This window comes from Lynx canadensis, chromosome A2 (genome assembly GCF_007474595.2).
Source record: "Lynx canadensis isolate LIC74 chromosome A2, mLynCan4.pri.v2, whole genome shotgun sequence".
In the NCBI taxonomy this organism is placed as follows: Eukaryota; Metazoa; Chordata; class Mammalia; order Carnivora; family Felidae; genus Lynx; species Lynx canadensis.
In genome coordinates, this window is record NC_044304.2 from 37,361,849 (window position 1) to 37,374,023 (window position 12,175).

A 12,175-nucleotide genomic window follows, 5' to 3' on the forward strand; every position below is an offset into this window, starting at 1 on the left:
TCCCCACCCCACCACCAGCCCCTGGCAACCACATTTCTACTTTCTATCTCTACAAATTTGACGATTCTAGTTATATCATCTGAGTGGAATCATACAGTATTTGTCCTTTTATGTCTGTCTTATTTCACTTACCACAATTATCTTGAAGTTTTATGCGTCCTGCGATTTTTTTTTCCATCATGTTGTTTTCAGTGTTAAATGATGAAGTTTTGTGATACCGAAACACTCCTTAAAACTGACTTTTTTTAAAGGCAGTTTTAAGGGCTATTTAAAGCAACGTCCAATTAAATTCAAATCAGGAAATATAAATTAATCCCTTTAGACATATCTCTGTCCTACATCTTCAAATATAATAATAATGACAACACTACGTAAGGCTTTCTATGTGTTAGGCATAATTCTATGTGCTCTGCATGTATTCACTTATTTAATTCTTGTAATATCCCTGCAAAAGCGGTCTGTGATTTTCCTCATTTTATAGAGAGTGATCTGAGGCATAGGAAGGTTAAGTAACTTGCCCGTGAGCATTACAACAGGTAAGTAGTGTAGCCGTGTTAAGCCCAGGCTGTCCGGTTCTAGACGCTGTGTTTTCAGTCACTGTCTGTCATTTCCTTTGATGTTCCTGTCCCATCAACCAGAGACTCTGCTTCAATTGGTCTGAGGTGGGGTCTGAGTGCTCACTCACAGTGTTTTAAAGTCCCTTAAGTGATTCCAGTGTATCGTCCAGTTGAGAACTTGTGGAATAGAACGTAGGAAAATAATAGAAAATGAGCCTTGGTACCTGAGTGAATTAGCCTTTGAATAGCTGTCTCCTGAAGGAGTTTGGCCTTGATTTACTTAGCAGTGGAAGAAGTCATGGAAGTTCGGGGAGTTACATAAGGAGAGCTTGTTCTAAGCAATCCAATATGATCAAGTTCTTAGTTGCCAGCTATTTTGTAGAATCTTGCGGTGAGTCGTGGTGCTCTTGCTGGGTTTCGCTTCACCTTTGGTGGTGTGGAGAGGGGGCATCCAGAGGGGAACGTCTGCACCAAAAAGGGGTATCTAAATAAGTTAGAGGAATAATGCTCTGGAGGTAGTACATCCAAAGTGTAGGCGGTCATGAGCCAGAGTAGTGTTTTAGGACAGTCGAGTAGGTAGTAGAAAATATGAAAGGAAAGGACCAATGAGATCAATTGATGGAATTGTTTCATTCTTAAAATTTTATTTCTTTCTATTTATAGCGTTCGAATAAGTTCTGGTGGATATCTTATATTAGCTTTCTTTTTCTCTCAAAATGCTATACTAGGTATCCGTGCCCATACCCTTAGACCTAGCACCTGTTTGGGTTTTGTTTTACTCATTGGAGAAGTGTGAAGTTTCAGGGTTCTGTAAGGGCCTTTCAGCCTTGATTTTATGACTTTGGGGCTTGGGGTTTATCCTCCTGGATTGTGAAATCTCTTCTGTGTATACAGAGCTCCCAGGGGCCCAAAGGCCCGAGGAAGGAAGCTTTTTCAGAAAATAATGTTAGTGCATTAGAATTGGACAATCTTGGAAGATGGAATCCTTATTCCTCTTCTCATTGAGACAGGCACCGGTGATCCATCTTGCCTCTGTCACCCTAATTTAGGTCATTCCTATTGTGAGATGTCTCAAATAGTACCTGTCTGGGTATAAATTTATGTTGAAGAAGCATTAATGCAAGCTCTTAATAAGATGAAGAACTTAACAGTATGCTGTTATCTGGGGATGATATATTTTATATACTCAAGACATGTTTAATTAGCTCTGCACGAGTCGAATTGGCTTGGGCGGTGAGGAAGCTTTCTTTTTACCCATTTCTCCCATATTCTGCTATAAAAACAGGCAAGATATTCAAGAAATATCCTTTCAACTCTGGCATATTTGTACATCAGTCTCTCTCCTTGCCTCTTCCTCTGTTCCTACAAAATTACTCTGTTTTGTAAATTCAGTTCTTGCTACAGATGGAGGCCAGGGGAGAGCTTTTCGAGAACCACACAATAGAACAAGTAATAGAGCTGACAGAAATTCTGTAGAATTCCTCAAATATTGAACATGCATTCTTTTAAAACAGACTTACTAAATATTGCATGAGCATTTACATCTGAGCAGCGCTAAAGGGTTTTATAACCATTGGTGTTCACTCCCATTTTTCAGATGAGGACACTGACCAGAGTTTGAGTGATTTGCTCAGACCTTTAAGTCGTGAGGCCAAGACTCAAAATAAACCTCTGCCCCAAATCTCTGCTTCTTTTCAAACAGAAAAATCCAAGTTAATTATGAAGGTCATTCCCCTCTTTCATGAATAAAAAAGATGAAATTTACTAAGCCGACATACCTTTGAAATTCAAGGGACAGATGGGAGCTTGAGATTTATCTCTGGTGGGTCCTGCCATTCGGAGCCAGGAAGAGATGTAATGAGCATGATGATGATTTTGAATTTTACCTCAAATCACTAAGTATTTTCATACTTGTGGTCGGTCTCAGTTATTACCTGAAAATACCTTTGAGATACGTGGGTTGGTATTTTGATCTCACTACATTTTGAAGCTCTCATCTAAGGTCACACTCCTAGTCTGTGTTGACGCATGGCCATGAAAAAGCTGCACCCAACCTCACACTGGGACTACCAGGAAGTTTTCTCAAATTGTATAACAGCTAATACTTTTTGATAGAGAAAGACGAATGAATGGAGCCTAAAAGAGAAGATCCATCAAAAGTGACAAAAACAGAATGATGTAGGTCGTTATCTGTTGTAAGGTATTTTAAAAAAGGAAGGGGGCAATTTAGAAATCTTCTGAAGAATAAAAATCTTAGCAAGAGCAGTTATTTCCTTTGATAAAGACAGGTCTTTGGTTGAGATTTTGATGTCTAAACTCCTGGAAAACGTCTGATTTTTTCATTTGAAAGAACTATAGGAGGTAAAATAAGGAAACATTTCTTACAATGTATGTTTCTATTCTAAGAAACAGAGCTACTAAGTTGTTAATAAGGAAGATTAATTGTGACTACGGTAATGCCTTGCTTCATTCACAAAAGCACGGCTGAATGTTTGCAGTATATTGAGAGAGTTCAAGAATAGAGGGCTCAAATTTTCTTTACAAATTAGGGATTTAAGACACTGAAATTTATTTTCTTGTCTATTCCCACCGAGTTCATTTCTACTAGTCTTGAGTGCTTAACCCTTTAGAAAGCAGGATAAAGAGTAATGAGCTTGGGTTTCTTTGTCTAGCAGCCAAAGAAGATGAAACAGTTGCCTGGGCAAATTGTTCATATGCATTTTATAGGACTTTTATCTTCTCCTAAACATTTTTATTTATCCATTCCAAATGGATCAATGGATATTGATGCAAATATATTTCTGTAAAGATTTAATCCGGATGCAGGGATAGTAAATATCTGTCAAACTACATACCACCTCTGCAATGGTGGTAAAGAAGAATTTAGAAGTTTGACCGTTGGGGCGCCTGGGTGGCTCAGTCGGTTAAGTGTCCGACTTCGGCTCAGGTCATGATCTTGCGGTTCGTGAGTTCAAGCCCCACGTTGGGCTCTGTGCTGACAGCTCAGAGCCTGGAGCCTGTTTCAGATTCTGTGTCTCCCTCTCGCGCTCTGACCCTCCCCCGTTCATGTTCTGTCTCTCTCTGTCTCAAAAATAAATAAACATTAAAAAAAAAAAAAAAAAGAGTTTGACCCGAGCTCCCTAATCAAAAGTTCTGGAGTTGGGTAACTTCCATGGTCTCAGGCAGTGGAGACTATGGAAACACATCAGTCCAATTGTACACTCAAGGAAAGGTAGATGGCAATAATGTGATTGTGTGTTTATAAATTTATAGAAGAGTTTGAACGAGAAGCACCCCTGGGGAAATGGCATGCTCTAAAGGGATTAGTGGATCTTGAAGAATAAGTAGTTACGGTAGGCGGTAAAGAGACCTTTACATGAACAGAACCGTAATACAATATGCCAAATCAGGAATGTCTAGGAGTAACAGCTTAACCAAAATAGCCAAAGATGAGCTTACTTTGGAAAAGCCTGGAAGTACTTTGAAAACATAGCTAATAATTCTAGCCACCAATCAATGAAGATTTACTGTGCTTAGCTTGGCTCAGTGTTTTGTGTGCCCTGCTTCTAATTCTCAGGATGATCTTGCAAGGAGACATTATTATTAACCCTATCTTACACACAAGGATTTTAAGTCTCGGAGAGGTAAGATCACTCCCCTGAGACCCATGGCTTGTAAGTGATAAAGTCAGATTAGAAGTCAGATCTGCTTGACTCTAGAGTTCACACTCTTATACACTCATAGTATATGTTTCATTTTTGTTTTTGTTCTTGTTTTCTTCTGGGTATGATAAAACCCAGGGTCTTAAATGCCAGATTACAAGTTTTTGTTTGTTGTCTTAGAAACATTTTATTTGGCATTTTTGACATATCAGATAATTCACCCTTTCCAAGTATACAATTCCAAAAATTTTCAGTAAATTTACCAAATTCTGCAACCACCAGTCTAAAGCAGTCTTGGAATATTTTGATCACCTCATCCTGATCTGTCATGTGCATTCCTTGTTAATCCCTTCCCTGTCTCTTCTCCTATTCATAGCAACTGCTCATCTACTTTCTGTTTTTATTACTCTCCCGGGTATTTCCTGTAAGTAGAATTATATACTATAATAATATAATGTGTGGCATTTGCGTCAGACTGCTTTCACCGAGGATGTTTTTGAGATTCATCAATGTTGTGACATGTATTCATAGTCTCTGCCTTTTTATTGCTGAATAGTATTTTACTGAAAGGATATACCACACTTTGGATATCCATTCATTAGCTGATAGACACTTAAATTGTTTCCAAGTTTGGGCTGTTATGAATGATGCTGATGAGAACATTCCTGTCCAAGTCTTCGTGTGGACACATGTTTTCATTTCTCGTGGATATAGACCTAGGAGTAGAATTGCTAGTTTATAGCACAACTCTATGTTAGTTTAGCATTTTGAGGAACTTCTAAACACTTTTCCAAAGTGTATCATTTTATGTTTCTACCGCAACGTCTGAGGGTTCCAGTTTCTCCACGTCTCTGCCAGTCTTCATTATTGACTATCTTTTTTATTATAGCCTTTTTAGTGAGTGTAAAGTCACATCTGCTTTTGGTTTCTATTGGTATTTTTCTAATGACTAATGTTGGGCATTGTTTCATGTGCTTATTAGACATTTGTATATCTTCTTTAAATCTTCTATTTAAATCTTTTGCTCGTTTTTGATTGGGTTGTTTGTCTTATTCTTGAGGCGTGTGCATTCTTTGTATGTTCTGGATATAAGTACTTTGTCAGATATGTATTTTGCAAATATTTTATACCAGCCAATTTTTTGTCTTTTCGTGTTCTTAATGATGTCTCTTGAAAGATAAAGATGTTAAATTTTGATGAAATCCAATTTATTAACATTTTTATGAATCAATCTTTTGATGTCGTATCTAAGAAATCTTTGAGGATCTTGAAGATTGTCTGTTTTCTTTTAAAAGCTGTATTGTTAGCTCTTCCTTTTAAGTCTATGATGTTTTTTCAGTTAATTTTTGTGTATGATGTGAGGTAAGGGTCTATTTCCTTTCCTTTTTTTTTTTTTTGCATGTAGATCATTTATTGTACCAGTCCCATTTGTTAAAAGGCTATCATTTCTCCATTGAACTTCCTTAGTGTGTGTTTTGAATATCAGTTGGCCATAAAGATAAGAATTTATTTCTGAACTCAATTCTGCTCCATTAACCTCTATGTCTATATTTATGCCAATACCCCACTGTTAATACCTGTAGCTTTATAGTAAATTTTGAAATTGGGAAGTAAAAGTTCTCCAAACTTTGTTCTTTGTCAAAATTGCTTTGGCTCTTCTAGATCTTTTCCATTTTCAATAGATTTTAGAATCAGTTCGTTGATTTTTGAAAACCAAAAACAAAATGGGCCTGATGGAAATTTGAAAGAGATTGCATTGAATCCACAGGTCAATGTGGAGATAATTGCCACCTTAACAATACTGAGTATTCCAGTCCATGAACATGTAATGTCTTTCCATTTATTTAGATCTTTTTCAATTGCTCTCAGCAATGTTTTGTGATTTTCCATGTACAACTCTGGAAACTTTTCTATCAAATATATTCCTAAGAATTTTATTATTTGTTTATGTTTATGTTTGATGCAATTGTGAAAGTGTACTTTATTTTCGATTGTTCATTGTATATAGAAATACAGTTGATTTTTGTATATCAATCTTAAATCCTGTGTCCTTACTAATACTTGTTAGTTTTAATGTGTGTGTGTGTGTGTGTGTGTGTGTGTGTGTGTGTGTTCCTTAAGATTTTCTACATACAGGACATGGCATCTGCAAATACAGACAGTTTTAGTTCTTCCTGATATGGATCCCTTTTATTTCTATTTCTTGACTGATGGCCCTGGCTAGAATTTCCAGCACAACGTGGAAAAGAAGTGTTGAGGAGGCATTTGCACCTTGTTCCTAATCCTAAGGCACCTCCTTCAGTCTTTCACCATCAACTCTGATATTCCTTGTAGGTTTTTCATAGATGCTCTTTCTCATGTTAAGGAAGTTCCCTTCTATTTCAAACTTGTCACAGTCAGCTAGGGGCAATTTAAGAAGGGGCACTTTTCTTTGAGAATCTTCAACATTGAATACGTACCTAGAACAAAGTTTAGTAAATTCTAAATCATTGAAGTCCATGGTTTGTACAGTAAGTGTCTTAGATTTCTTCCTCCTTCCCCTCCAAGGAAGGAGATGTTGGAAATGAGTAGGGCTAGAAAGTATTGCATTTTTTTTGGATATTATTTGCCTTAGTTGACCTCTGAAGCTAGCCTTGTCTTCTGTATCAGTGCTGTTCAACAGAAACATGAGGGAAGCTTCAAATATGAACTCTATATGTAATCTAAAATTTTTATTTTTATTTATATTTTTTTTATTTTTTATTTGTTTTAATTTTTTTTAATCTAAAAATTTTTAGTGGTTACATGAAAGAGGTAACAAAAGGTAAAATTATTTTTAGTAATATATTTTAAGTGTGTATATGTGTGTGTGTGTGTGTGTGTGTGTGTAATATCATTTCAACATGTAATCAACATGAAATTCTTTAAAAACATTTTTGTTTTTTAGTTTTTGAAATCTGATATGTATTTTCCTGTTATAGCCCATCTCTATTGGGAATGGCTACCTTTTAAATGCTCAGTAGTGACATGTGGCTAGTGGCTACCATATTGGACAGTGCAGTTCTATATACATGCATATTAAACTATAGTTAACTAACAAATATTAAATAAGCAGATTAAGGGAAACACACGTGGCTTGTTATTTGCTTCATAATAGGTACAGAATATATAGTTAGCGATTTTTGCATTTAAGTAACATGAGAATTCAAGCATCTTCTAAGAGACGATCTTTTGATGGAATGTTCTAAATAAAAATAAAGACCTTGCTTTAATGCAGTACTTTTTGCAGTTGCATTTGTGTCTGTATCATCACAGTCTTTGGACATAGTGGGCAATATATGTTGGACAATACAAATCTAGTAACATGCCTATGAGAACCCAGTGACTGAGAGATTGAGCTGGGAAACACACGGCCAATGTACTCCTTCCAACTTCCTCTTAGGAAGCTCCAGAATTTCTCCTACTAGGAGATCTGTATCTCTTGGATACTTGGTCAACAAAATGCATCAGCTTTCTTGCCAGCATAAAGAGTGTTAGGGGAACAAATGGGCATCACAGGACCAGATGAACATCAGCACCAACTGCATTATGACACTCTAGCTGTTAAATCTTTCATGGTAATGGCCGCGCTGGAGATGGCTGCCGTGATAGACTTCATGCTGGAAGAAGCCTGTGGTCACTGCAGGTGGTGCTAATATCATCTTATCACTGCATTTGAAGGATCACTTGAACAGCTTGTAAGGAGAGTAGCTAAAGCTATTGATTTTGGATTACATCTGAATGTGAAAAAGACGATGGTTTTGAATCACAGAATGTCACCCTCACAGGGAATCACTCTCCCAGAAGTAGTTTTAAGGAGTGAAAAATAAAACATTGTTTTGTGCTCAAAATGCACTCAGAGAAAGACTCTTAATTTTCTGAATCAAGGGCCAAGAGTGGTCTCCTCATGCTTTCCTGTTCCATCGTTGAGTATCTTGATGAGACCTTTAGTTAGCAGGCTTGTAGAGTTCAAGGTCATAGGTTCAATCATCATACAGACCAGTGATATATCCTGGTCACAGATCCTCTGCTTCCTCCAGCTGCTATCTTGAAAGAGTGTGTGCTTGATCCCAAGAGAATTAAGGGAAATAGGGGCGGCAGATAAGGACCATCCATAACCACTACTGGTCAAACAACTCATAAACTATGGAGCATGGGTCAGAAGTGGCACCTTTTATTTTTTAGAGAGAGAGAGAGAAGCAGAGAAGGAGGGAGAGAGGGAACCAATATAGGGCTCAATCCCACAACCTTGAGAGCACCACCTGAGTCAAAATCAAGAGTCAGACACTCAACCGACTGAGCTACCCAGGCACCCCAGCAATGGCACCTTTTACACAAATATAGCACACAGAGCTTGCACCATCAGGAAGAGTCCTATCCTTTTAAGTTGGATCACAGTGAATTTTCAGTGATAGCCTGCCTTAGAGCTAAAGCTGAGAATGGATGCAAAGCCAGTAAACAAAGCAGCCAAAGAGATTAGCTCCTTGAAATATGGGACCATCAGTAGATCCTAAAAGAACACAAGCTCCCTCTTATTGTCTGAACACAAGAGATCAATGAGTGCAGTTAAGAACCCTGTTAGACTTAGCATTGGTAGCCAACGTCAGCACTAACGTTTCCCTATCAATACTTATTTATGGCCCCTCTTTATGACATTAGGTTTACTTAGGAGTGTTCTCAAAAGATAGTATCATTTCTGCTTGTCCATCGATTTATTAGCACATTTCTTGTTTATTATATTTATACCGAATTTTAATTTCTTGTACTATTCTAAAGGGGTTTGTTGATTATATCTTACCGAGAAGCAGTAGGTTATATGTGGAACTCATACCAAAGTTCTTGCCGATACTTCTCCACATTCTCCAGCTGTTTCCTATGTTTGCTATTTTCCAACCACTTCAAGAGCTGTGTATTTATCACAGACTATGCTGGAATTGCTCTACTCCAGAGAAATCTTACAGCAGTAAGGTGAAGGCATCAAACTCCCTGTCCAGAAAGAGCTCAGAATCTGGCTGGGGAGAAAGAGTCGTTAAACAACTAAAATATAAAGAAAAATTGCTATCATGAAAAGTGGTTTTGCACACATGTGTCTAATGTCACAGATCTGGAGGAGAAAAAAAATTGGATAAACTTTGGGTTTTGCTTATATGGCTACCTATGAATAATCTTTCAAGGCAAAAATCCTTCTCAGTTTTTAAGATGGAAAACGTCAATTGAAGAGGCTTAAAACAAACAGAAGTATCAAATACACTATGAAGTCATTGAGTGAAAGCTGTTCAGCCACAGCGTACAGGATGTCAAAAAAGCATATGATTTTTTTTTATAGCAGGAGAATTTGTGGCTTATACTTCCAAACTTCATGGATTTAGGGAAATGTTTGTATTTCTTATTTGGTATGATTTAGGGAAACATTTCTTTAACATCTCCTTTTCATATTGTGCAATTCACACGAGAGACATGTCTATGAAATATTTACACATGCTTTTTATTTGAAAAGGAGTGGCTGGTTGCTGCACAAAGTCTTCCTGGTGAAGATTCCTTGCTCTCAAAAGAAAATTGAAGATAAATAAAAAGATTTCAAGGAGAGTTTAGAGAGGCCTTTTCTTTCTTCCTTTTTTTTTTTCTTTCAAGACGTAATTGATTTGCTCCCCAAAAGGGTCTTTCTAGAACTCTGGGCAGACAATGCTCTAACCTTGTCAGAAGAGGATAATAAATTTAGAGTTAGACTGGTTTGGAAGGAAAGACTTAGAATGAACTACATTTTATAGGAACAGAGCACCGAGGGTCTGTTGTTAGTTTATAGGGCCTTGATTAGATAGGTTATTGATTTTGGCTGCTGGTGATATGGTTCATGTTCAGAAGGTATCAAACTCATGCTGAATAAAATAGAAGCAAATGCTTAAAAAAAAAAAAAAACCAGAAAGTAGCAAGACACTGGCTAGTAGACTACTTACAGTTCCTCAAATGGAATGGGCAGCTGTGCCTTATTGCCTTTAGCCCTCTGGAAGCAGTTATGTGTATTAAATACTGGAATAACTTGATATTTTAAAAGCTTATATGCTCATCCAAGTAAAATGGTTTTAGAAGACTACCGGGAGTTTCATGATTTTATAGTTAAATCAATACCCAGATTTATGCCTTTTGGACAGAGAAACTTGAATTTAATTGAGAAAATGGATCTAATGAGGATAGACATATTTTGTGCAGATGTAAGAGAGTTTTTTTCCCCCTTATTATCTGAAAAGTGAAACAGGTACTTTTGGTATGAAAATAAATGTAGCTTTACAGGAAAAATGACAAATGTTCAGAAACCTTAAAAGAAGATTTGTGATATTGTATAGAGGTTCCTGAATGTCTGGAATCTGGCAGAATAATTTTTTTTGTCTCTTTTCAATTCTTCAACTAAGATTCGTTAATTATACAGAAAAGCATATAATATTTTACATTATACTGCACAATTAATGACCATATGCTATTAAACTGGCAACCAGACTTTCAAAAATAACAATTTTACACAGAATCACTAGCAGCATAGATTTTCCTTTTCCTTACTTTACATTTATGGTGCTTCGCATAGACATTTGTATTTTATTCACTAGCTACACAGAGACAAAATTTTTTAAACGAGAAATAGTAAAGACTTTGTCAATTTTTTTCAGAGATAGCGAGACATAAAAACTCTCTAGACATGACTTTCTGTGTTCTCAGAAGTCTTCTTGGAGTTTCCCAAGTGCACAGAGAAATCTTGTAGGAAAAATTAGCAAAGTGCAGAGATGTTTTGGTCATCTGCAATTTATTTTCCAATAACCCTAATTCTCCATAGCCTTGGACCACATTGTGCTTCAGGATACACGCAAATACACTGTTCGTACAGAAACAAAAACTCAATTTGTCAGACATTCCTCCTGCGTAGTACCTGCAAGATAGACCTTGAAACGCAATGCAGCAAAACTTCAGCTTCTAGAAACATATGGATTCAAGTAACTTTAAGAAAGAATCATTGGAGGGCAGAATTTGGCTCTGTGATATTTTAATGCAATGCAAGAGTTCCAGAAATAACTGCCTACTTTCTTGCTGTCCAGAAAACACACATGAAAAAAAAATTCCCATATTACTTTTCCTCTATACTCTTTTCTCACAAATTAAGAAGTCTCTTCTCCTAGGACACTCTATGAGCATCATAATTTTAAAAGTAAAATTTGTCTATCAGAGTGTTAGAGATAGACTAGCCTATGTCTTTCACAAGTGTGGAGAATCGATCACTAGTAAATCGGGGAGTACCTAAGAGTTATGTCTAGAAGGTTACCTAAAACTTAACTTCCTTGCCATATATTTCTCCTGGAAGATGTTGTGAATATCAGTTTTTTTTTTTGTTTTGTTTTGTTTTTTTTTTAAATCTTCAGACATAGCAAACCCATACTGTTGGGAGCATTTACAGGTTTTATGTATAATGCTATAAATAAAAATACATTTTCAAAATGTGCACTGCAGAAAATGGAAAATCTGAGTATTAGTTTTGGCTGAAATAATTTTGAAAAAGTACCAAATAAGCAGACATTGGTGTAACTTAAAAGGCATAGTCTTTTGAGGGAGTTTTACTCCCGGTTTTTTTTCTTCAATATGGTCCTTCATTAAAAAGAGAGAGCTGTTTATACTCTTCTTTTGTGACTTTCCTGTGGTGTATTTAGGAATTTGTTCTGTAGCGCTTCAAACCTGTTCTCTTTTCAAGAAGCAAAAGCTTTCCTCCAGAAAAATCTAAATAAGAATCACCAGATATTCAAAAATAAATGAATTGCCCTCTCCAGACTCTGCCATGAATTTCAAGACAGCACCTGGCATGTTAGAGAGCAGGAGAAAGCATTAAGCTGAAGAACCTTCAAGTTGCAAGTTTCTCTATTTTAAGTGATTGGGTTTGTGCAGATAAGAGATTTGAAAAGT